Source organism: Leptonychotes weddellii, chromosome 1 (assembly GCF_054177405.1).
Source record: "Leptonychotes weddellii isolate Sample4059 chromosome 1, ASM5417740v2, whole genome shotgun sequence".
Classification (NCBI taxonomy): Eukaryota; Metazoa; Chordata; class Mammalia; order Carnivora; family Phocidae; genus Leptonychotes; species Leptonychotes weddellii.
This window is the reverse complement of record NC_138369.1, coordinates 45641325-45669051: the sequence shown is the minus strand read 5'-3', so window position 1 is coordinate 45669051 and position 27727 is coordinate 45641325. Positions and strand designations below refer to the sequence as shown.

General features: G+C 38.7%; 1 protein-coding gene across 1 annotated transcript in view; it reads right to left on the bottom strand.

Moving 5' to 3' along the window:
- The window catches only part of SYN2 (synapsin II), a 148788-nt gene that overhangs the window by 120370 nt on the left and 691 nt on the right, over positions 1-27727 (bottom strand). The gene's annotated exons all lie outside the window — the stretch shown is intronic.

Genomic DNA, 27727 nt, shown 5'->3' with positions numbered 1-27727 from the left:
AAAAAATCTTTGCCCTTTTGTTTTCTCATCTGCAAGATAGGGACACCATTACCTAGCATACAGTGGGAGATTAAATGACCTCCACCCAGCACAAAGGTAGAAGTTTAAATAAGGTTAACATTATGTAAGGCCTTTAGCAAGGTGGTAGCACACAGCAGTTGGTGGAATAATATGAGGCAACTTACATTTCTCTTTGTATAATGTCAGAAGATCTATTAAATATATTGCAGCTATAAACAAACTGTTAGCAAACTAAATCTAGCAATATATAAAAGGGATTATATACCATGACTAAGTGAAATTTATCCCAGGAATGCAAGGTTGGTTCAACATATGAATATCAGTCAATGCAGTACACCATATTAATAAATGACAAAAACCACATGATCACTTCAATAAACACAGAAAAAGCATTTGACAAAATCCAACACCCTTTCATCATAAAAATACGTGGCAATCAAGGACTCAAAGGGAACTTCCTCAACCTTATAAAGGGCATCTATGAAAAAAAAAAGAAAAAACCACAGCTAACGTTATGCTAATGGTGAAAGACTGAAGGCTTTCCCCAAAGATCAGGAATAAGACAAAGATGTCTGCTCTCTCTACTCTTACCTAGCATTGTACTAGAGATTCTAGCCAGGACAATTAGGCAAGAAAAAGAAATAAAAAACATCCAAATTGGAAAGGAAGTAAAACTATCTCTACTTACAGAAGACATGATCTTATATATACAAAATTCTAAGGAATACATGCACACAATTAGGTAATTAAATTAATAATAAACGAACTTAGCAAGGTTGCAGGAGATACAATCAATATACAAAAATCAGTTGTATTTCAATATAGTAATGAATAATCCAAAGACTAAATAAATAAAATCCAATTAAGAAAAGAACTCCAGGGGCGCCTGGGTGGCTCAGTCGTTAAGCGCCTGCCTTCAGCTCAGGTCGTGATCCCAGGGTCCTGGGATCGAGCCCTGTGCTGGGCTCCCTGCTCCGCAGGAAGCCTGCTTCTCCCTCTCCCACTCCCCCTCCCTGTGTTCCCTCTCTCGCTGTGTCTCTCTCTGTCAAATAAATAAATAAAATATTTAAAAAAAAAAAAGAAAAGAACTCCATTTATGATAGCATCAAAAAGAATAAAATTATTGGGAATAAATGTTGAAAAGGAAGTACAAGACTCATACAATGAAAACTACAAAACATTACTGAAAGAAATTAAACAAAATCAAAACAAATGCAAAGGCAACTATGTCCATGGATTGTAAGACTTACTAGATGTCAATAATCTTCAAATTAATCTACAGATTAATGCAATCTGTATCAAAATTCCAGCTTTGCAGAAATTGACAAACAGATCCTAACATCCATAAGGAAATTTAAGAGACACAGAATAGACAAAAATCTTGGAAAAGACAAAGTTGGAGGACTTACTTACACTTTCCTCTTACACTTTCCAACATTACTAAGCAAACATACTACAAAAGTAAATAATGAAGACAGTGTGGTACTGGTATGAGGATAGATGATGAATCACTGGAATTCATTGGATCAATAGAATAGAACTGAGAATCCAAAAATGAACCCATAATTCTATCATGAATTGATTTTCAACAAGTATGTCAAGACAATTCAATGGGGAAAGCATTTCCAACAAATGGTGCTGGGAAAAACAGATATCCACATGTATAAGAACACAGCATATAAAAATTAATGCAAAATGGTTCAAAACCCCAGAATTTTTAATAAGTATTAATGATTTTTATTATCTATTAATACCATTGCTAACAAGAACAGATATGTGATTCAAATTTAAAAAAAGAGGCAGCTTCAGAAACAAAAGGAATATATAATCCATAAACTGAACAAGCCAAATGAATAATTGAAAATGAGCTCTAGGGGCCCCTGGGTGGCTCAATCATTAAGCGTCTGCCTTCGGCTCAGGTCATGATCCCAGGGTCCTGGGATCAAGCCCCACATCACGCTCCCTGGGTGGCTCAATTGATTAAGCAACCAACTCTTGATTTCAGCTCAGGTCATGATCTCAGGGTTGTGAGATGGAGCCCCACATCAGGCTCCGTGCTCAGCGAGAAGTTTGCTTGAGATTCTCTTTTCTCTTTCTCCCTCTGCTCCTCCATCCCCCACTGTCTCTCTCTCTCTCTCAAATAAATAAATCTCAAACACACACACACACACACACACACTAAAATAGCCATTAAAAACAAACAAACAAACAAACAGGGGTGCCTGGGTGGCTCAGTTGGTAAGCAGCTGCCTTCGGCTCAGGTCTCGATCTCCAGGTTTCTCCGGGATCGAGCCCCAGGTTGGGCTCCCTGCTCAGCAGGGAGTCTGCTTCTCCCTCTCCCTCAGCCTCTCCCCAATGCTTGTGCTCTCTCTGTCTCTCTTTCAAATGAGTAAATAAAATCTTTAAAAAAAAAAAAAAAAAAAGACAGTGTTGTCCAGGATGTAGAGAAAGTGAAGTCATCATACAGTCCTGGTGGGAATGTAAAATGGTACAGCCACTTTGGAAAACTGTTTGGCAGTTCCTCAAAAAGTTAAACATGGACTTACTTCATGACCCAGCAGTTCCACTCATGGGTATACACCTAAAAGAACTGAAAACATATATCAATGTAAATCTTGCACATAAATGCTCATAGCAACATTACTCATAATAGCACAGAAGTGTTAAAAACCCAAATGTCCATCAACTGATAAATGGATAAATAAAATGCTAATCCATACAATATTGTATAAAAAGGAAAAAATGAATAAAATTCATAAAAAGGAACCAAGTACTAACATACTACAATGTAGATAAACCTTGAAAATACTATGTTAAGTGAAAGAAGCTGTATAAGAAAGGGTTACTATATAATTCCACATATATAAAATGTCTAGAATAGGCAAATCCACAGAGACAAAAAGTAGATTAGCCTGGAGCTGGGGAAAGGGGGTATGGGTATGGGGTTTCTTTCTGGAATGATGAAGATGTTCTGGAATTAGATAATGCTGATGGTCACACAACCTTGTAAATATAATAAAACTAGTGAACTGTATACTTTAAAAAGGTGAATTTTAAGGTATGCAAATTACATCTCAATTTTTTTTTAAGAAAGCCCCACCTACATACCCTATCAATCTCTTGCTCCCTACTCTGACTCACACCTGGAAATTATCTAAACTCACCACTGGCCACAGCATAATCTGTTTCATTCCCAAGTGGGGTAAATACTAGAACTGCTTATAACTCATTACTTTGTATACCTTCTACTTCTGATTAAGTGTCGATTCTCCAAAACCTCTTTTCTGACCTTTATGCCTCAAGTTCTTCCCCTAAGCTTCTTCCCATTCAGAGGTGAAATTTCTATGACTCTAATAGCACAATTATTCTACTTTCAGAGTCAAGAAGTAGAAAAAACACTGATTTTCAATTCAGACAAACATTCAAATCCTCACTTACCACTTTCTAGCTGTATGCAACTTTGGGGAAGTTACTTAACCATCTGCTTATATGTAAAATGGCAATAACACCTCTTTGGAAGTATAAGGATTCAATGAGAAAATGTATGTAAAGTGCCTGGCCATTGTAACTTTTCAATGTCAGTTCACTCCTCAGTTTTGTAAAATGGATGAAGCTGACACTGGCCCCAGCTGGGCAGATACTGTGCCCCAATGTGAAACCTGTCCTCAACCAGCATAGAACTTATAGGAGGACATTTCAAGGGTACAGATGATAAAAAGGGGGCAAATGGGTGGGACATCTTTATAAGTGTTTAATTGGGAACCTGATTCCCAACCTAATGCAATTCACAGACTCGTTACATCATGCTCTGAGTCTCTCTAGGCAGGGAGATGGCTGTTTGACAGAAGAATGAAAAGACACACTGCTCCAATTACTACGAATGCAATGCATTACAAATAAACATGTTTCCAGGGACAGAATGAAGAGATCTGTTATGGAGATAGGAAGAAGCCTGAGCCACAAGGCTGACTCTAATTTTTCACAAAGGAGGTAAAATTACAATTTTGCCACTTCCGCCTGTGATGACAAGTTTTAATGGTAAGGACGCCACTGAATTTATTACAGTGTGGAGACTTGCTGCCCAACAACAGAGCCTCTTCCACTCCCCTACACTTTTGTTTTACACAAGCATTATACATATATCCAATACTCTAAGCCAATTAAGAAGAAATTAGTGTAGACTCCAGGTCACCAAGGCGCTCTCTGATCAAAATCACTTCTGAGTGTGTGAGCTTCACAATGGCCATAGCTACCATCCAAACACTGGAGTCTAGAAGAACCCAAAATTCATTAAGCAGTACTAATTCAAATGATATTTATAATTCTTCATTAGTCCTCATCACTATAATATTTGAGTCCCTTTACAAAGGAGCCCATTGACCTCTCAACCCATATCATCTAGCATTCCTCTTTCTTCCCGTTTTCATCATACACAATATCTACACTAAGAACACAGTATTTCCAAAATAACAGTGTCTTTTCATGCCCTCCTGCCTCATTCCTCTACCTCAAATGTCTTATTTCCCCCAATCTCCTAATCCACCCAGTGAATTTCTATTCTTCCTGTAACCCTAGCTCAGATGCCTCCTCTTTGATTAATCCTTCCCAATCTCCTACCCTAGACAAAATTAATTATACCTCCTCCATTCCCTCATGATAGTCAGAGGATAGCATGAAGGCATCGCGTACACCAAGAAAATGTTAAAGGTGACGGGCACCTGTGGCTCAGTTGGTTAAGCGTCCGACTCTTGATTTTGGCTCAGGTCATAATGTCAGGATCGTGGGATTGAGCCCCGCAACAGGCTCCATGCTCAGTGGGGAGTCTGCTTGAGAGTCTCTCTCCCTCTCCCTCTGCCCCTCCCCCTGCTCTCTCTCTCTCAAATAAATAAATAAATAAATAAATAAATAAATAAATAAATCTTAAAAAAAGAAAAAGAAAAAGTTTAAGGTGAAATTTTGTTCATCCTAGTTGTGCCATTCATAATCTTTCATAAAGTACTACTTTCACTTTTAAGAGATCTTCTAAGTCTAGTGGATTTCAAGCATATATTTGTTACATAATCCTTTGCTTTAACTAAAATCTAAGGAGGAAGCTCAATACAGACACGACAAATAAAACCAGAGCTGCTCTGGTTGTAATAATATACAGAGAATCCTCCAAAGTATTTCCTACTTGGGTCTTCCCACAGTAGGCCCTGAGGATGGTCCATGGAACCACTAACTCCAATCCAACCCCCTCTTTTTATAAATTATAAAACTGATCAAGAGAAGGGAAATGTGGTATTTAAGAGTATATAACAATTTAATATTAGGGCCAGGACCCAGGTCTCCTCCCTTTTAGCCCTATTACATGTCATTCTTGATTTCCTACTCTTGGGGGTAAAAAGATACATGAAGAAAACTGGTGTGAGAGAGAAATAAGAGGCTTAAATAGCCTTAAAAATTCTATTGGAGCTTCTTCCATCAGCCTGCCAGCTGGAGCAGAGGATATGCCAGTATAATATCTACCTTGAGGCAGTCTTAATGACTGGCTGCTAAGAGATTCATTGGGGAGGCAAGAAAGGACCTAAGGAACTGGGGGTGGGGGAGTGGGGAAGAGGAGGTTGCCTGGTTAGGAGGCTGCTGTTTGCAGAGCCAGCTAAGTCCTAAGTCTCAGAAGGGGGCCACCTATGTTATGGGCTTTCAGGGTCTTCAAGAAGAGCCCCCTCTACCCACCAAAAAAAAAAAAAAAAGCAAAAGGCACCTCACTGACAAAATGCAGTTTCTATGTGATGTGACTGGTTCGGATTCAAGACCTAGGTTGGATTCTGGTTGGCAATTATGAGCTGCCTGACTAACCTGTGAGTATCGGTTTTATGGCTTGTAAAATCAATGCAATAACACTGATTTCGCATGAGTATTATCTTGATTAAACAAGACAAGTAAGTAAAAGCACTTAGGCAGTACCTGGTATATAGCAGGCCTTCAATAACCAGCAGTCCTCTTCTCCCCCTATGTTAGATAGAGCTCTTTCTGTTCAAGTTTCTTAAAACATAAAAGCCTTTGATATTCGGGGCTCCTGGATGGCTCAGTTGTTAAGCATCTGCCTTCGGCTCAGGTCATGATCCCAGGGTCCTGGGATCGAGCCCCACATCAAGCCCTGCATCAAGCCCCGCATCAGGCTCCCTGCTCAGCAGGAAGCCTGCTTCTCCCTCTCCCACTCCCCCTGCTTGTGTTCCCTCTCTCACTGTGTCTCTCTCTATCAAATAAATAAATAAAATCTTTTAAAAAAAAGCCTTTGATATTTAAAATACTGCAATACTGAGTAAATTATACAACTCATTATGAACTGAAAGTTTATGTCTACCCCCATCCCCCACCCACAAAATCCATATGTTGAAGCCCTAATCCCCAATGTGATGGTATTTAGAGATAGGGCCTTTGGGAAGTAATTAGATTTAAATGAGGTTATAAGGGCAGAGCTCCCATAATGAGATTTGTGCTCTTTTAAGAGTTTGAAGAGTCCAGAACTCTCTCTCCACCATATGAGGATATAGCAAGAAGGCAGCATCTACAAACCAAGAAGAGGACATTCACCAAAACCTGATTATGTTGGCACCCCAATCTTAGATTTTAAGCCTCCAGAACTGTGAGAAATAAATTTCTGTTGTTTAAGCCACCCAGCCTATGTTTTTTGTTATAGCACCCATGGTGACAAAGACATTAAGTATTGGTAAGGAACTCTTATAGACTGCTAGTGGGAATTTAAACTGGTAAACTCTATAAAACTGGATAGAACAGTTTGGTAGTACCTATTAAAGATGAACATACATATTGCCCTAACCCAGTAAATTCCGCTCCTGGGTAGGAAACAAGAGCCTATATCCACCAAAAGACATATACAACAATTGTTCACAGCAGCATTTTTCATAACATCCCCAAACTGGGAACAACTTAAGTATCTATAAGCAGAATAGATAAATAAATTGTGATATATTCAAACCATGGAATATAAGTGAGCAATGAAAAAGAATGAAGTAATGCTCCATATAAGAAAATAGATGAATCTCATGAACATAATGTCAAACAAAAAACAGTTTATATTGCATGGCTCTATTTATATAAGCTCAGTCAGGCAACACTAATATATGGTGAAGGAAGTCAAAATAGTGGTTACCTGTTGGGAGAGGAGAAGTAATGACTGAGGGGGTACCATAGAAGCTTAGCAGATATTGGTTATGTTGTATATCTTGACTTGGATTGTACTTTATACATTGCGAAAGCTCTTTGGACTATACACTTATTATTTGTGCACTTTTATACTTCAATGTTTATAAAGTTTTCAGGGAAAACAAACCTCTTGGAGAGATAACTGACTGAAGGTCATAAGGTCCCACAGCTCCTTTAGCCTAGGACTATACTCTCTGACCTTCTTGTATCCACTCCTTCTTCACTGTCATGGTCCCATTATTACAAGCCTCCAGTATCTCAGAGATGGACAATCAAAACATGCTCCTAGGGGTGCCTGGGTGGCTCAGATGGTTAAACTTCTGCCTTCGGCTCAGGTCATGATCTCAGGGTCCTAGGATTGAGCCCCGCATCGGGCTCCCTTCTTGGCAGGGAGCCTGCTTCTCCCTCTCCCTCTACTGTGCCCCCTGCTTGTGCTCTCTCGCTCTCCCTGTCAAATAAATAAATAAAATCTTTAAAAAAAAAAAAGATATTAAAAACATGCCCCTAAAGTCTCCAGGCTGACACAGTTCTTCCTCCTCCCAATTTTCTTTCTTTTTTTTTTTTTTAAGATTTTCTTTATTTATTTGACAGAGAGAGACACAGTGAGAGAGGGAACACAAGCAGGGGGTAGTGGGAGAGGGAGAAGCAGGCTTCCTGCTGAGCAGGGACCCCAATGCGGAGCTTGATCCCAGGACTCTGGGATCATGACCTGAGCTGAAGGCAGATGCTTAATGACTGAGCCACCCAGGCGCCCCCTCCTCCCAATTTTCAACACGGTCTCCAGATGAACCTCCCTTAGGAAGTCATTGATCGTGATCGAATTACTCCCTTGGTCCAAAACCTTCACTATTCCCACTAACTATAAGATAACTCATCATTTGCAAAAGTGATAAAAAGCTAACAAAGTCTATTCACTCCCTAAAGTTACCCCCCTCCCACCCTCCATCCTTCTTCACTATTTCCTTGGGGGAAAATAGTACTTTAGAAAGTTATATTTCATCTTCAAATGATAAAGATTGGCAGCAAAATATAAAGAATAAATCCAGCTCCTGGGAAAAAATAAAAGTAACTTTATCTCCCTATTCTTTGTGTCTTACATGAGATAGTGATTATAACAATGATTTCTTTTCCCATAGCACTTTTGAGTTTACAAAGCACTTTCATAACCTACTTTATTTCAATAAAGTCTCACGATAACCCTAGAAAGCAGGCATTCTCATTGACATTTATGCATAATGACACCAAGGCTCAGGTGACCACTAAGATTACTTTCCAGTTCTCATACTCCTGGGATTCTTTGTAATAGAAGAGGTTTATTTCTGACAACTTCCTACTACTCTTCTGAGCATCTCTCTTACCTTACCCCATTTCCACTCCTCCACCACTAGGTGTCTATTCTATATTCTATCCCTACAGAGTGTTTCTCTCATAGTGTGGTTATAATCCCCAATATGTTGCCTGAGAGCACCACAGTCATCCTCCTATAGGTATTAATAAATTCCCAGAGGCCTCCAAGATTAGAAAATCTTTAAGACCTAAAGAACGACTCTAAAATGTCAAAGTTTAGGCAATTTAAGAAGAGGTGAAAATAGTATTTAGAGACGGAGCTTATCCAGTACCCCCAAGAAATTCATATTCCTTCAACAATTTTTTGAGGCCTACTATTGGCCAGTGTGCTAAAAGCTGAGGCAAAGAATGAAACATGGCCCTTGCTCTGAAAGAACTCACAACCTAGTATAGACCCCACAGGTGTCAGCCCTACATGTAGTATTAACTTTTTTTTTTTAAGATTTTATTTATTTATTAGAGAGAAAGAGCACAAGAGCACAAGCAGGGGGAGCTGCAGGCAGAGGGAGAAGCAGGCTCCCCGCTGAGCAAGGAGCCCAATATGGGACTCGATCCCAGGACCCTGGGATCATGCCCTGAGCCGAAGGCAGATGCTTAACCGACTGAGCCACCCAGGCATCCCTATAGTACTGACTTTAGCTCAAAGAATCTGACTCCTGGCTCCACAATCACTGAAGTTTTTGCTAAGTTAGATCAAATCCCCAAAAAGACATTCTAGCCACTGTGACCCATTCCTCTTCATCAACAATGAATGTCCCATTCAAAATCAAACCATCAAGTAAGCAAATCAACAAGTAAACTGCTAAAAGTCCAGAGCAATCATTTCACATATTTATAAACAAACATTAGGGAAAACATTCAACCTTACCTGTACTCATAGAAATGCATGTTAAAACACTCAAATATGGCTTTTATACCTATTAACACTTAAAAAAATAATAATGTGCTGAAAAGTGAGGTAAAAATGGTTGATGGACTACAAACTAGAAAACATTTTATAGGAAGCAGTATAGCTTCTATCAAAGCTACATATATTATAATTTTTGATCAAGTAGTTCCTTTCCTGAAAATGGAGAATGCTGATAGCCTTACTATGTAATAAACATGAAAAATCATAAGTCAACACAGTTCTCTAACAGAAACATAATTGGATGGGGCGCCTGGGTGGCTCAGATGGTTAAGTGGCTGCCTTCACCTCAGGTCATGATCTCAGGGTCTTGGGATCGAGCCCCGCATCGGGCTCCCTGCTGAGTGGGTAGTCTGCTTCTCCCTCTGCCTGCTGTTCCCCCCGCTTGTGTTCTCTGTCAAAATAAATAAAATCTTAAAAAAAAAAGAAATATAATTGGATAAATCATGGTACAACAGCTATAAAAAATATATAAGTAACAACATGTAAAAATTATAAGCAGAAAAAAATATTATAGCTAGACAACAATCACAATTATGTAAAAAATATGTTATGCATATGGACAAATATTGGAAGAGAATATGGAAAAATGTGAAAGCAGCTGCTCTATTGCTATGGTGATATTATGAGAGAAATATGTTCTATTTAAAACTTTCTTTAATCACGTTGATATAACAATAAATCCCACTTTACTACATTGCTTATTTAATTTACTATCTTCCCAAATAAACTATAAGCTTTGCAAAGACAGGTCAATGTCTCTTGTGCTCGGCATTACAGCACCAGTTCCTACAGAATAATTCATGAAAGAATGAATGAAATACATGGGAAAACTCACAATAAATATCCTCAAGGAGGGGAGGGGAAGTGGACCACTAAAAGTAAACAAAGGCTGATCTCTATGTGCCTTTTTTTTTAAGCTCTAAATATGGGAAAAAAACAAACCCACCATTAAAAAATCTCTGGGAAGTCTTTATTTCAAGGCCACTGCTGAGATGCTCCTAAAGGGTTTGGAGAAAGACATAGGATGCTGGGAAGTGGACACAGCAGCAGGGTATTCCCAGGATTTGGAGGGAACACATGGAATCAGAAGGGACAGGAGCTTCATATTCTTTCCCTACCCCCAAACTCACTGTCCTTTGACTCTCAGAACCTTGCATATAACTAAAGCTGGAATTAAGGGGTGGGGTGTAGCAAAACAGACAGGCTATGTGGAAAAAAAGCAGGCAGAAAAAAATAGATCATCAGGGAACAGTCTTTTTGGTAGGAACTTAAGTCTGATACCACCCTGAACTCTGGCTAAGAAATAAATTGCCAGCTTTAAAGGAAAATAAGGAGCTTTAAAGGAACTGAGCTCTGGAGTGAAAATCCCCTTTCCTGACAACTTAAAATCAGTCTGAAATATACCAAAGATACCAGAAGGATTTTAAGTCATAAAAATATTATAAGCATTAACAAAAACACATAGGGAAAGGAGCTAATCTTTAAGTTGTTTTTCAACCAACCTACGCAGCACCTGTCACAGACCATACAGGCTCTTTCCAGCTTAAGCAATTTTTTTATCCATCCTTAGTGCTTTTAGGCAAAAGCGTCATAATTGACCAATGCAGAACTCAGAAAGGAGTTTAGCTGCATAGAGAAAAGGGGCAGTGAGTAAGGAGAAAAGAGCACAAAGAAGAATCTAGATTTTTTTTTTTAAAGATTTTATTTATTTATTTATTTGACACAGAGAGACACAGCGAGAGAGGGAACACAAGCAGGGGGCATGGGAGAGGGAGAAGCAGGCTTCCCGCGGAGCAATGTGGGGCTCGATCCCAGGACCCTGGGATCATGACCTGAGCTGAAGGCAGACGCTCAACGACTGAGCCACCCAGGCGCCCCAAGAAGAATCTAGATTTTAGATGTAGCTCTACCTATTTCACATTGTAACTATAAGTGAATCACAATCTACCTGAGCCTTGGTTTCCTAATCAAAGCAGGAAGCTCTACCAACTTACAAGGTTAAGATGACAATTAAGTGCAGGGACACATGCAAGTCAAAGTATAGAATAAATTACAAAGTTTTACTTAAATGTATGACCTTATTACAGAATCCTAAATGCTACAATTTCTTTCCAGGGTCAAGGTTAAGTTGAGTGCATTTTTTTTTTCAGCCAAATCTGAATGCATAAGCCATCTGAAAGCTACAAGAAAATCAGTCTTATTCCACTTTGCCAAGTTAACTCACAGTTTATTCTTTCAAAGAGTATGTGGACAAGTGGCAATAAAGAATGATTCTCTTGGGGCACCTGGGTGGCTCAGTCAGTTAAGCAGCTGCCTTCAGCTCAGGTCATGATTCCATGGTTCGGGGATCGAGCCCCATATCAGGACCCATGCTCAGCGGGAAGCCTGCTTCTCCCCTGCCTGCCATTCCCCCTGGTTGTGCTTGCTCTCTATCTCTCTGTCTCTCACTCTCTGTGTGTCAAGTAAATAAATAAAATCTTAAAAAAAATAAAGAATTATTCTCTTTTCCCCCCATCTTAGTGCTGAAATTCCACTATTCATTAGGTAGGATTAGAGAAATTTTTCTATTTTCCAGTTTTTATGAAAAGGCAAAAACCTATGAAAAGGAATTGCCAATAACCATTAACAACACCTAGCTAAGCAAAGATTAACTCAGTCTGCTGAAAATTAAAGGCCAAGTAATAGGGATGCCAACAATAGTTTGGCCTACAATTCTCAAGAACCTCCTGACTTCAAGGAGGTTCCAACCACCACTGTCTCCAACCACCACAATTTCCCAATTCCCACATTTCAGCACCTAAAAATCATCCAGACTAGTTGCACTGAAAAATAAGACCTCATATCCCAGTTTTGTTTCAGAAAATATGTTCACCTCTGGAATGGGACCTAAGTCATTCATAGGACATGTGTCCATGAACACAGAATGAAAGGCACCAACAGGGAGAGAAGGCACAGAAAAGTGGGAGGAAAAAAATTCACCACCTCCACAGTTCCACCTATAATCAACAGCCCTGATTCTAGGAAAAATATATTTGCTCCACTAAATTCCTACTTCTCATAACTAGAAAAACTGCCAATGACAATACTTAAGAGGAAATTAAGTGGGAAATTCTTCCTCATAGCAACTCTCAATCCCACCTGTTGCAATACTTTCAATCCATATATATTTAAATCTGTGTGGTACAGTTTGCAATCTGACCTCACAACAATCCCATGAAGAAAGAAGGGCAGGAATTATTACTATAATTTTAAGGATGAGGAAATTGAGATTCAGAAGCTTGCTGTGCCTGAATTTACCCAGGCCATCTGACTCCAAATCGATGCTTTTCAGAACACCATGATGCTTCTTGAGGTCTTTTGGCTCCATTCTTTCCAAAGAATACCAGTCTCAACCTTCCTGTCATCACTTTCCATGGCAATGTTCACTGGCTTTTTGTGTCAGAACCCAGCAGTTTCTGCAAGAGAAACTCGAGGTAGCATTAAAGGGAAATCATTAAGCTAAATACCCTTGGAAAACAAAGAAGGTTGTTAAATGGCTGGAAGAACTGATATTCTTGTCCACTTCCCAACTAGATTAGCCATCCATCTAGTTCTATGGCACCCGCAGCTCAGAATAGAAAGCCCACAGAAAAATATACAAGATCCAAAGTCAAAGACCTGAGTTCTAGTCTTGACTCTATCGCTTCCTGGCTATGTGAGCTTGGGTAACCTCTCCATCTTAATTCCTTTATACATAAAATGAGAATAACATTAATTATGCCCCACAAATACTATTGTGTGGAGGATTAAATGAGACAATGGATGTGATAGCACTCAAAGAATAAAGTTTCTACAGTAAGCCATCTCAAAAACATCTTCCCCGGAGACTGTTTCAAAACACTAGTAATCAGTGTTTTCTAAACTATATGCAACAAACCACTAAATGAAGGAATATTCATCTAGGTTTGTCTTATTTTTTCAAAATTATTTTTAGTGTCATGGAAATCTGTCTACAAATTATTTTACTTGACTTGAAGTCTCCCGTAAGCTGTTGTCTTAAAGCTGCTGTGAAAATCTGCTCGTCACGGTGGAACATTTACTGAACATCTCCATGTCCCAAACACTGTATTAGACATTTTCAGTTTGATTGATTCTCATAAGAACCCTTGGAGATATATTTTATTTCCCCCTTATAGATGAAGAAACTGAAGTTCAGAGAGAACAAGAAACTGTCCAAGGTCAAATGTGTGTTTATGTCATTGAGGATAAGAAATATTAAGGTGTTTAGTGGCAAGAAATCTGAAACACTGTTATCTAGTGATTACACAGCATGTTGGGTAAGAGCATGGTCTCAGAGCTGGACTACGTGGGTTCAAACCCTGGATTCACTATGAGCTTTAGTTTCCTCATTTGCAAAATTAAGTTCATAATAATAACCTATTTCATAACCTAGTAAGTTAATACATCTACTTAGAACAGCGCCTGCCTGTCACATGGTGTATCTAATACGTTAGGTATTATTATCATCATTTCCCCTACACTGTTTACCTAAACTTCTCTCCCTCTTTTCCCTGCCCTGAAACCTGTATGCCAACTAGCTTAAATCTCCTCTACATACACGTTACTCATTACTGTTTTGCTTTTGCTCTTTCTTTTCCTTTTAAGTGAAATGCCTCTTTCCTTCCTCACTAATCTAAATTTCACTCAGCCTTCAAAGGCTAGCTCAGATCTACCCCTTATGTGAAACATTTTCTGACTTCATCAGCCCACAGTAATTTCTTCCTTCTCTGAAAACTCTTCATACTGTCAAACAATCGAACCTGTAGAAATCACTTGGTTTTTGTTGTTTTTTTTTTTAATTTTTGAAATCACTAGATTTCTAAGGGCTTCTGAAGATAGATGATTTAACCCAAATCCCTAAATTTTGAAATAAACTGAAGCTTAAAGAGTTAAATTGCCTATGGTGACACAAAAAGTTAATTAGCAGAGTAGACACCTAAATCTGGATATTTTATTTTATTTTTTAAAGATTTTATTTATTTATTTGAGAGAGAGAGAGACAGTGAGAGAGGGAACACAAGCAGGGGGAGTGGGAGAGGGAGAAGCAGGCCTCCCGCGGAGCAGGGAGCCTGATGTGGGGCTCAATCCCAGGACCCTGGGATCATGACCTGAGCCAAAGGCAGACGCTTAACAACTGAGCCACCCAGGTGCCCCTAAATCTGGATATTTTAAATGTTTGCAAAGTTCCTTCTACTATACTCTCCTAATTTTTGTCTTCCTTGAGATACTGCACAACTTCTTAAAGCTGAAAGCATATATTCTATAATTATCTGATTCTAAGTATTAACTGGTCTTGTGGCCTTCATGGCAAATAACACATTGAAGTTAGTGGATGTTTGCTGATTGATTAGCAGATCAATCTTTCACTGATGCCCTTTTGTCCAATAGTTAAAGTGTTAATACTTTAACACTTTGCAACATAGGATGCAACAGAACTTAAATTCTCACCATCAGGGAGTGATAGGGGCTGAAGAGGAAAACATATCGATATGTAGCTCTAGAGTTGCATCACGTGGGTCCATCACATTCCACTACACACCCTCAAATTTGGAGCCCTGCACCATGAGACTTGGGGCACAGCACACTCCAGCATGTCCCCCACTGCCGCCCCCCCCCACACACACACACAGCTCCCTCTCTGGATTATCACTGGAATCGGGAAGTATAAAAGAAACAGCCTTCGGTTGAGTTTTATTAATATTAGGGCCCTTCAAGGATTTGAGTCTACAACAGAAAAATGAGACTTCAATTTCCTTCCACAAAGACCAAGCCTCTTTTTGCAGGATTACCTTAGGCTAAAGTTATTGCATAAAGTTGCTAGGTCCCTTGAACAAATAAATAAGAGGTATATATCCTGGAAAGGTATTATAGCTGTACTTAGGAGGACTGGAATGGAAGAATGGTCCTAGACAGAAGAAAAACAGAAAGAACGGACTCTAAAATTTGAGAAAGGCTCAAGTAAACAAAGACATCTTAGTGCCTAGGCTGAAAGAGGGGAAGAAACAGAGAGCACATGGCTGTTTTCCAGAAAACAAGCATGGAGTGTTTATGCCCATCAGAAAAGGGTGTGTTAGAGAGGGGAAGAACAGGTACATCATCAGCCTCTTGTAAGGGAGACTAGTAAAAATAATTAATGCTTTTATAGCATTTTACAGTTTATAAAAAGATTTATATATATCACTTCTTTTTTAAAAAAGATTTTATTTATTCATTTGAGACAGAAAGATACAGAGAGAGAGCATGAGCAAGGGGAGAGGCAGAGGGAGCAGCAGATTCCCCACTGAGCCGGGAGCCCAACTTGGGGCTCGATCCCAGAACCTGGACATCACAACCTGAGCCGAAGGCAGACGCTTAACCATCTGAGCCACACAGGCATATATATATATATCTCACTTCTTAATGAATAGTCACTTTGGTTAATGTAGCTCTTGTTTGTTTATATTTATAGGGAGCTGAATAGTTGCTTTTCCTCATCATTCATATTTTCGTAATTTTTTCATAAGTCATTGAATAATCCAACTAATAATTATTGAAAACCTTGTCATACCAAATGCTGGGGATACCGAGATTAAAGTTATAGCCATTGGGGCACCTGGGTGACTCAGTCGGTTAAGTGTCTGCCTTAGGCTCAGGTCATGATCTCAGGCCCCGTTTCTGGCTCTCTGCTCAGCAGGGAGCCTGTTTCTCCCTCTCCCTCTGCCTGTCACTCTTCCTACTCATGCGCTCTCTAATAAATAAAAATAAAATCTTAAAAAAAAAGTTACATTCATTGTCCTCAAGGGCATCTCAGCATTGAAGATGAGGAGATGAGAAGACAGACAAATAAAATGTGATTATAAGTTAATTGCTATGAGATAAGCAAGCATATTATGGTTTCTAACACAAATTGAAAGAATTAAGAAAGGAGTAAGTCTAGTCCTGACTCTAGAATAGCAACAACTGAATTGAATCTTGAAGATTATCCAGGCAAAAACACAGAAGAAGCCTTTCAGGTAGTAGGAATAGTATAAAGACATAGGGACATGGCACATTTAGTTAAACCTAAGTAGTTTGTCATGGCTATCAAAGTGGGTGGGGAATCAAAGAAAAGTAGAACTGAAGAGGTAGGCAGAGTCAGATCATGAAAAGCTTACTGTGTATTTCCTTACAACATTTTTCAGTCACAATGCTGTTTAGTTCTCCAGAATTATCCTTTGGATAACCCAAAGGAATTTTTCTCACTAAAGAGAAAGAAACAAGCAGCTTGGGTGGCCCAAGATTGGAGTGTTTGTGGGACAGAGCAAAAAAAAAAAAAAAAGGCAGGATTAACTTCAAATAAATGAGCTCCATGAGAGCCAAGTGTCAATATAGGCTAAGGAGGAGAACCTCGGCCCTTAATTTTATTCCATTTGCCTTTATTCTGCTCAAAACTACCATGGGCCAGATACTTTCCAGTATTGAGGGCTGCTATGGCTCTCATTCAGAGCTAAATCTCTAAAGATTTATGATTTGGACTGGTTGAAAACTAATAATTAAGTTAATTTGTATTTCATAGAGCATAAGTAAGAGCAAAAGCATTCTAGCGCTTGTATTTGCAGTGAATAAAGATTATTTCCAACATAATAACATATACCTCTAATCCTAGAATACTTTTGCTCACCTTTGTTCCCTTCTATCGAACCTTTTCTCATTCTCTGGATCTCTCTCTCCTTAGCTCAATTTGGCAAAGATTCACTGAACTTAAACTATGTGTCAGGTACTGCTGGATGCTAAGGATATAAAAAATAAATAAAACACTAAGCCTGCTGCAAAGAATTCTCCATCACACAAACAGATCATTGTGTTGCGTCCAGTGATAAAGATATCCACATGATTGAAAGAGGGCATGGAGGGGACAGAGATGCCCAATATATCCAGGGGGTAAGAGAAGGATTTCTGAAAAAGGAATTATTCATCTCAGTTTCAAAAGGTGCATATGAGTTTAGTCAAGAAAAGGAAGGAAAGAGAAAGACAACTGCAGGAGGAATAAGCAGCATAAACAAAGACAAGGGGAAAGAATGCCATAATGTGTGTATGGAACTACAAATAGTTCAATATTGCTGTAAATTGAAGTTTAGGGATGCAAATGGTTAGGAGATTGGAGAAGAAAGCACGGGTCAAATCATGGGAAGGTGATGAACTTTACCTATCAGACATGGGATAGGACATGAAAAGCTTTAAGCAAAGGAGTGAAGGAGTCAGATTTGTATTTTAAATAGTTCATTCAAGCTATTAGGTGGAAATCATCATGAAACTTACAAAAGTTCTAGGTAAAATTAATGAGAACTTGAAATAGGCAACAGTCACTGTCCTCAGTTGAGACAGAGACTATGAGAAGAGCTGGAATAGGAGGGGAGATAAGGAATTCAGTACTGGAACAAATGACCTTGAGTTGCCCTCAACCACCCAAATGGAGACATCCAGCAGGCAACTAAACATGTGTATAAAACTCAGGACAATGTTCTGGTCTAAAGGCTGAGATTTGGGAACTGATTGCATTTAGGAGGTAACTGACATCTTGAGAGTAGAGGAATCAGGGAATGTGTGTAGAGTGAAAAAAAGAAGTGGGCAGAAGATGGGGCCCTGAGGAACACTCACATTTAATGAGGTAAGCAAAGAAAAAGAACAAAAAGAGTGAGAAGGAACTTTAAAAAGGTATGAACAAAGACTGCCATATTCAAAAGTGAAGGGACTTCCAAATGGAAGATAAACAGTGTCAAACCAATCCATAAAAGTATAGAATGACACCTTCCTTTGGACTTAGCAAGAACAATTTCAGTATTATGGAGGTGGAAGCCATCAGTGCAGGAGGGGAAATATAGGATAAGGAAGTAGAGACAAGAGTGAGATTTCTATTTCACATCTGGAAGAGTGATTAAGAAGGTGAATAGCAGATTTTGCTTGTTTCTTTATTTGAAAGGACAGAGCAGCCAGTAGAAAATGAGAGAATGAACAGAAGGAAAAAGAAGGGGTGACATTTAAAGCAAAGACATGGAGAAGGCAGGAGGAGATGGGTCTTTTTAAAATAAGACAGTATCCTCATGCTCTGAGAATGGAATAAAGAAAATGAGCACTAAGGTAAGACAGAGAAGCAGAACAGGAACATTCTAAAGGAACTGTGTAATAATAGCATGGAATCCTGAAAGCCAAGTATGTGTTCAGAAGAGTATAACCCAGGATACAGCAAAAGTTTAGGATTAAGAGAGTAGTGACAAATGAGTCTGAAAAGATAAACTGGAGCAGGTTGCAAATAAGCCTCATGAGCAACAATGTGTTAGAGAAGAACATTAAAAAGGAAATTATAAGATTTGTGAATGCTTTTGTTTTAATACTTTGAATGCAGTGTGAAAGATAGGTTGAATAGGAGGAGAACACAGGCACACCTTTTAAAGCATTCTGTTTCTCTCTTCATTTTCCTCTGTAACCACCCTTCCCTAATTAGTCACAAGTGAAACTGAAGCAGAGCTATTTTAGCATTTATTTATTAAATAAGGATTTATGTGGTCCTGTCCTTAACTGTTAAAATAACTGAGTCGAATAGGTAATATTTCTCTTATTTAAAAAAAAAAGCTAAATTATATTTCCTTCCAAAAAATACCAAAGAAAGCCTTCAAAAATTTTGCCTTTGAGCAAGTAGACTTCAACTTAAAAAAATAAAAATATTCTTCATCTTGAAGTGTGCAAAATAGACAATAAAACTATACAATAGGGGAATTCAAAAAAGGGACAAAGATAGGTTGGGTATATGCAGTTGGAAACAGGGAAGGATGCAACAATCAGTAGTAAGCCTCTTTACCCTTTACAAAGTGCTTTTCCAAAACCTTAGTCAATTCTCACAACATTGCTATGAGATATACATATTTTAACTTCCATTTCACACATATGGGAACTAATTTTTGTCTGTTGTTCTGGAACCTAGAACAGTGTCTGGCATATGGTAAGACTCCAAAGAAAAATGTGTCAAATAGAGGGAAAAGGGGCTCAGAGAGGTTATGTAATTCTGATAGGGTCACATGGTTGAGGGTGGAGCCGGGTCTCAACCCTAGGTCTTCTGAACCTCAATCCTGTATGTTCACATTGTTTCATGAATGCTGAAAAGAGAAGAAAAGGGTGGAGTGATTGAATATAATCATAACCTGCTTTACAATTTTATGTAAACAGATTAAAATTTCAGAAATGCCTCCTATTAAGCAAAAACACCAAGGCCAGTATATTTCCTGCAATTCTTAGTCATGCTGCATGGGCATCTTTAGAGTTCAGAAATCTATGGTATTTGCTCACTTTATTTTCTCCGTAGGTCACCTGCCATATTCTAAGTTACTTCCTCCTGCTGCACTGAAGTAGTATCTGCAGGACAGAAAAGCCTTTTATATCATCTTCTCTTCTCTCTAGAAAGTGATATATAGCCTTCTGGTATTCAATTGCATCTATGTGGAAAGCTAAAACAAAGAATGACAATGCTACCCAATGAGTATGCAGAAGATCTTACTCACAAGAGTTAGAGAGGCACACATAGTGTGAGTACCATTAAACACCAAAAACAGGATGCAACTCTCCATCTTGAGGCCACTATGTTTAACCATGCCCTCACTCTCTGTAATGAATATGCTGTGTACATATAAAATTTTTGGAAAGTGAGCAATTGCAAAAGCAGTGGGGTGCTTACTATTTAAGTGAATCATGTGGTAAATCCTTTTGCAAAAGAAACCTTTTTTATAACAAAAAATTTTTCTGCTGGCAAATTTGTCTTGTGTGTATAGGAATCTACCAATTTGGGTTCAGAACCTGACATTTCAGCTTAACAGCTATTTATTACTGGGCAAGTGACTACTTTTATGAGTTTGTTTATTCATCTATGAAATATTCTTTCTACTGCTCAGGATCACTGTGAGGATAAAATGAGATAATGTGTATGCATACGTTGTATAAACTGCTCAGAACAGTGTACATGGCAGGGATCAAGAAATAAAGTCTGTCAGCCAACACTTCAACATATGTATACAAAAGTTCTTACATCTATCAGGAAGAGAGGAATTTAAACACAATTCCCCAATTCCCATCATGAGGAGGTAAGAAAGAGGTACTAAATGGAGAGTACTCAAAGATGAGCTTTTCACCAAAGACATGTTTAATCATTTATTGACCTATGCCTCTTCTTCCAAAGATTTACAAGCATTATGCCATAGAGTAAATTATAAAGCTTTTTAAAGAAAATGGCACATAAACTGTAACATGGAAATAAAATAGTGCTGTAAAGGATCTTAGGGAATGTCTGTTTCAATCCTCTCATTTGACAGATTTTAGAAAATCAAAATTCGAAGAGGCAAAGTAGTCTACCTAAGGATATACAATGGCACATTTTTAATAGCATGAACATTTCTAACCATATCTTCATTTCCTAGGACAGCCCACCTCTGTGTTCCCATAGTACCCTATGCACACTAATTACCATACTATAATAAATCCTACTTAAATGTCTGTCTTCTCCCCTACTGGACTGTAAGATCCTAGTAAACAGTGCTTAACTGCACTGAACATACCCCAGTTAAAACTGTTTTACTAATGTGAGGGAAAAGTATACAATTCTGGAAAACTTACTGTTTAGGCCTCCAATACTTTTTGCTTAGCAAGATATTAAAAACGCTAATGTAACTACAGATCTGAACTTGGGTACAGAAAGACAGGAAGCAATCTCAGGTAGACAGGGACATTACGGTAAAAATGGGTCCCTGAAAGGAAGGTCATCACTGTAGCACAGTCCTACTGTCTTTATTATATTGCTGGATTTTGATTACTAGACTCTCGAAAAGCTTCTCCTTCAATCATTTTACAGTGAACTTTGCTGAAACAATAACACAAATAAGACAATGAAATTGCCAGTGTGAATATAGTGTGGTGTTCATGTGGCTCTTTTTAAAGTATTTACTAAGAATTCCACAATGACTCTTTAAAAGAAATAGACAAAAACAGTATTTTTAAGGAGAAAAGGATTAAATTTGAGGGATCTGCCTAAAGAGTGACTTAAGAGTAGAAAGACCTCTTTGAGAAAGACGTGGTCGCGGCTACAGTGGAGCCCTGGATGCCCTGCTTCTGCTCCTGACTCACCGCTGTTTGCTCTCCTCCAGGAAAGTCAGTCAGGAAGCCACTCTGCAGCCATGGCTTTTAAAAGCACTGGGAAGACACCCTGGAACCAGAGGTGGCGATTCACCAATTTAGAATTACTCTAGCCAGCCGCAACCTAAAATCTTGGGAGACAGTATGTGCTAACTTGATCAGAGGTACAAAGGAAAAGAATCTCAAAGTGAAAGGACCAGTTCAGATACCTACCAAGATCTGAGAATCACTACTGAATCTGAGAATTCCTTGTGGTTAAGGTTCTAAGACTTGGGACTGTTTTCGGATGAAGATCCACAAGTGACTCATTGATCTGCACAGTCCTTCTGAGATTGTTAAGCAAATTACTCCCATCAGTATTGAGTCAGGAGTCAAGGCTGAAGTCACCATTGCAGATGCTTAAATCAACCTTTTAAATAAATTATCAGTTGTTAAAAAAAAATTAAAGAGAGTAGAAAGAAACTTGAGTTGGAGTCAGATGATATAAGTTCTAGTCCTCATTCTCTAACTTCTTATTTGACCATGGTCAAATCATTCCATTTCTCTGCACTACACGATCATTGAGATTCTTTCAAGTTCAAATGTCGCAATTATAAAAGTAAAAAGTCCCTATCAATCCTTGAAAGAGTCAGAGATGGAGAAAGATAAAAAGAAGGTATAAAGATAGTAAAATAGAGGGATACTGTGGTATAATGGGGAAAAAAAGCTTAGTAGAGAGACTGAAGTTCTAGACTGTAGTTCTGGTTTTGCCATTAACTAGCTGAGTAACCTTGAACAGTCACTTTCCCTTTTCAGATCAAGATTTCTCCCATTTATAAAGTACCCAGATGATCTTCCAGCTCTAATAATCTAGAATTCTAAGCTACAGTCTACTGCTATTATGAACAATGCAATTTTATAGAATCAGTGTGTTTGTGTTCACAAGTCAGAAACAGGACATACAGGTAAAATATTTAGTAGACAGAAGCCTCGTACCTCACTTGAGTTTTTCCCCCAAGTTCTAATTCAAATATTTTTCTAGAGCTTCTCACAAGCACTGGTTCATACTACTGTACTTTGAATTCCCTTATTCTTAATGATATGTCCAAAGACGGACCATAAAAGCATGGAAAATAGGTGCTGCCTAGATAATGCATCAATCCAGTCTCTTCATGGTCTCTCTCTTTTCTACCACTGTACTTTCCTTATACTATCCACTCTCTGGACTGAGCCAAACCTATCTCTTTTGATTCAAATTCTTCAAGGTTCAGTTTAAATCTCAATACTTGCATGAAGCATTCCCTTCCCACTGTAGCCCACATCCATTTTTCACTCTTTTAAACTTCTAAAGTACTACAGTGCTATGGCAGAGATTCAGTGATATTTGTAAAGAGATTAGTACAACATTTCCCATATAGCAAATGCTCAATAAACGATAGCAGTGTTGTCGCCACACCTTTAGCACTAATCACATATCCTTTAGTTCAGGGCATCTTAAATTTAATGTGCATGTGAATCACCTAGACATTTTATTCAAATGCAAATTGATTCAGTAGATACGATGACCTGATAATCTGTAGTTCAAAAAGCTCCTGGTTGGGGCACCTGGGTGGTGCAGTCGGTTGAGCAGTTGACTGTCTGACTCTTGTTTTCCACTCAGGTGGTGATCTCAGGGTCTTGGGATCAAGCCCCATGTCATGCTCAGCGATCAGTGTGGAGTCTGCTTGAGATTCTTTCTCCCTCTCCCTCTGCCCCTCCCACTCATGGTCTCTACCTAAAATAAATAAATAAATAAATCTTAAAAAAAAAAAAAGCTCCTGCTTGATGCCAATGCTGTTGATCCAAGGACTATATTCTTTGAATTACAAGGGGTAGTTTTTGGAAACTTAAAAAAAAAAGTATGGGGGAACCCTCCTACACTGTTGGTGGGAATGCAAGCTGGTGCAGCCACTCTGGAAAACAGTATGGAAGTCCCTCAAAAAGTTGAAAATAGAACTACCCTATGACTAGGCAATTGCATTACTGGGTACATACCCCAAAGATACAAATGTAGTTGATCCAAAGGGGCACCTGCACCCCAATGTTTATAGCAGCAATGTTAACAATAGTCAAACTATGGAAAGAGCCCAGATGTCCACCGACAGATGAATTGATAAAGAACATACGGTATGTGTGTGTGTGTGTGTGTGTATGTATATGTATATACATACACACACACACACATACCTATATATATAATGGAATACTATGCAGCCATCAGAAAATGAAATCTTACCACTTGCAACAATGTGGATGGAACTAAAGGGTATTATGCTAAGCGAAATAAGTCAATCAGAGAAAGACAATTATCATATGATCTCACTGATTTGTGGAATTTAAGAAACAAGGCAGAGGACCATAGGGGAAGAGAGGAAAAAATGAAACAAGATGAAACCAGAGAGGGAGACAAACCATTAAGAGACTCTTTTTTTTTTTTTTTAAGATTTTATTTATTTATTTGACAGAGAGAGACACAGCGAGAGAGGGAACACAAGCAGGGGGAGTGGGAGGGGGAGAAGCAGGCTCCCCGCTGAGCAGGGAACCCGACACGGGGCTCGATCCCAGGACCCTGGGATCATGACCTGAGCCGAAGGCAGACACCCAACAACTGAGCCACCCAGGCACCCCAAGAGACTCTTAATCATAGGAAACAAACTGAGGGTTGCTGGAGGGGAGGAGGGTGGAGGGATGGGGTAACTGGGTGATGGACACTGAGGAGGGTATGTGTTATAATGAGCACTGGGTATTATATAAGACTGATGACCCACAGACCTGTACCCCTGAAACAAATAATACATTATATGTTAATTTTTTTTTAAAAAAAGTATGTTGTCTGTCCACCTGAACAGAAAGATCTTAAAAGACAGATACTACATCTTCTTTTTCTTAGCATATACACCCTATACTGAGAAGGTGCTCAATAACCACCTGTGGATTTACCATATCTACAGTCCCTAGAACACCTAGATAATCTCTAGAATGTCTGTGCTATGCTGATTTTCAAATCAAACATTGAGACATGCTAAGATGAAAAAGCTCACTTGGTCACTGGAATTGGAATTGCTGGAAATGGAGGCAGGGGAAAATCTGAGAGAAAACTTACCTCTTCACCAGTGAGAGTGTAATATGCAGAAAGAACAACATACAAATGGACATTTGTTCCTTGTTTAAGCACAAAGATAATTAGAGTTCAGTCTTAACTGCACTTAAAATTTAGGTATGAACCTTAAAAGAAGACACGCATTTTCAGGCAAAAAATATATATATTTAAAACACTAGTAACAATTACTAATAAGGAATATAATAAGCTTGATTTCATTTTTTAGTGGAGCAGATCCATTTTTTTCAATGATTCTTTAGTGTGCAATTAATCTAAAGATCTCAAGTAACCAATGAAAACACATTTCAAGCAAAAGACAGAAACACCCTCCAATCTTCCCATCAACTTAGTTCGTAGGAAAGTCCCCAAATTCCATTGCCCACAATTACACTGATAAAAATTTGAATGAATCTGCTGCATATTAAGTCTGCTCTGAGAGGCTGCCTACTTTAAGCCCTTTTTAAAATCTCCAATCATTTAAATGCTTCTTAAAACCCTCTTTATTTTAGCATTCTATAATTCAAATGGGACCAATATTCTTAAATTCTACTGGGAAGCTACACTCTGACTTCCTATTCAAGCATCAAGAAGATAATATGGGGCATATATGACACCTGCTCACTGAATGCTATCTAGATAGCTTAAACAGTGAGACAAATTTACTAAAATTTGCTGTTAGAGGAAAAAGCACCTTTTTAAGTCACTATGCTTGTCATAAGCAGACACCTGCTCCTTAACTTATAGAGAACTTTCAATAAAACCATTCAACAATATTTAACTGAGATGTTTTTAACAAATTCAGGCAAGAAAGAAGACAAAAGCTGCAATCCTGAGAATTGCTGTTAAGCACAGAAACAGAGAAGTGTCAAATGCTGTCAAGCACTAGACTCAAACTGGGTTTGTGAGTTTTAATAAATCAATGTTATTACTTCAGAGAAAATCAGAAAACAGTTGGGAGTCAGCCCAAAGTGGCTACTATTACTTCCATCAGAAATCTAGTCCCCAGAGCAAGGCAAATTCTCTGGCTCATGCCAGGCAGGCAGTCTTTCCTAAAGAAAAATACTATCCAAAAGGAGTTTTGAATCCTAAGCTACTGAAGCAGTTAGTGCTAAACACAAATCTACAGCAGCCACATCATACCCATACAAATGAGTATCTTCCTACCTTTGGGTACCTAACTGGTAATTAAACCCAAAACAAATGCCTTCAACAGGATAGGAGATCAGGACAAGGTACAGGAGTGTCAGATTCTTGCATAAAAAAATGAAGCACCAGTATCATTCCCATTTCTCCCCTCCTTTTCCTGGCCTTTCTTCAAGACTCATCTTTTACAAAGCTTTCTCCAGTAACTCTGGCTCTCATAATCACCCTGTTTATTGAATGCCTAAAACACGAGTCTGAAATAATTGTAGAATCATTTTTGTTAACTGTTTCATGTCTCCATTTTGTCTCCCAAATTTCAGTGTGAGTTCTTGGTAAGGCCCCTACACTGCCTACCCTGTAGAGGGAGCCTATTATTAATACTGCCAATAATACAATAATCGTGAGGCAACACAGCACAGTGGAATGGCAATACTGGAGTCAAATGGGTCTAAGTTCAAATCCTAGATCAACTGTTTGCTGGCTGTATGACTGGGAACACATTACTCACTTTTTGTAAGCCTGTTTTGTGTTTAGAATTTAATGAGATATATGTTAGAGCACCTAGTACAGGGTTTGACATATCACAGACGCTCAATAAAACTTACCTACCTACCTTTCTCACTTAATCAGCACTTGTTGATTTGAACTAAGAATAATCCTCCTAGGGAACTACCAATGGGACCATCATATACTCTTATATTTTCCTCATACACTCTTGCTGGTGCCTCTGTTATTTCCTAACAAAGATCCCTTAAGATTTTCTACTCCATTGTTCTGAGAAAAGGCAACTACACAAGTCACCCAAATGACTATTCAGAATGGTCATATTAGGCGCCAGCAGGAGTGCCTCTCCACATCTACATCTCACTTCCATTACAGCCACACCAGCACTCCCTCCCTCCAAGTCTCCCAGTGAGAAAATGATAGAGAAAAGCAGTAAAGCAGCCAAAAGAGGAAAAGGAGATAAACAGCTCTGTGGTCCCTCTATGCCTCACTCTTGGGAGGAAGCACTTGGTCCAGTCTCTAACCTCAACCCTTGTGAGAAAGAAAAAAATAAAACCCTTCCTGTATTCCTGAAGAAGAAGCAACCCAGATTCCTTGCCTCTTCATTTTTTCAAGCCCTTCACCAGTCAATTCTTCCAACACCACCCACCCCAACCATCTCCTGGGCCAAATTCCTGCTACATAAAATAGAACTTCTTTAGATTTGTCTTGAATGAACCCCATTCATGCTTTTACCAACTTGAGGTAACATTTTCCCCCAGCCTTCACCATTCTAAGTTGGAATATCCCTTAGAAAAAAGAAAGAAAAGAAAAAATAAAAGAAAGATTGATTCTTGAAATTGCTGTCTACTGCATTAAGGTAAATCTTTTTATTTGTTTGTGCCCCTTTAATGATCCAGAATATTTTATCTCAGTCATCATCTTTCCAGCTGGAAAAAAACACCATCATTTTCACAAACCCCCCCACCCCGCCACACACACACACACTCTTTTTTTTACTAAAACAAAAACAAATTTAAAAATCCACAAATACCCTCCCTGCTGTACAAAATACAAGAATTTTATTATTCTTAAACCGACTACAGCCATGCTCCACTGGAACAAGCTCAGGTACACCTGGGCTCTCACATCCGTGCTTTGGCCAACGTGGATGTCAATACTGATACAAGCCTTCATCCAGCCAGGTGAAAACTCCCTCCATCACCCTCTCCCCGCAAAACACCCATTTCCACCGCAAATTCACTCCGTGCCTCACGATGTAGAATCTTTTTTATTGGCTTTAAATGTTTCACCTGAGCTTCTAC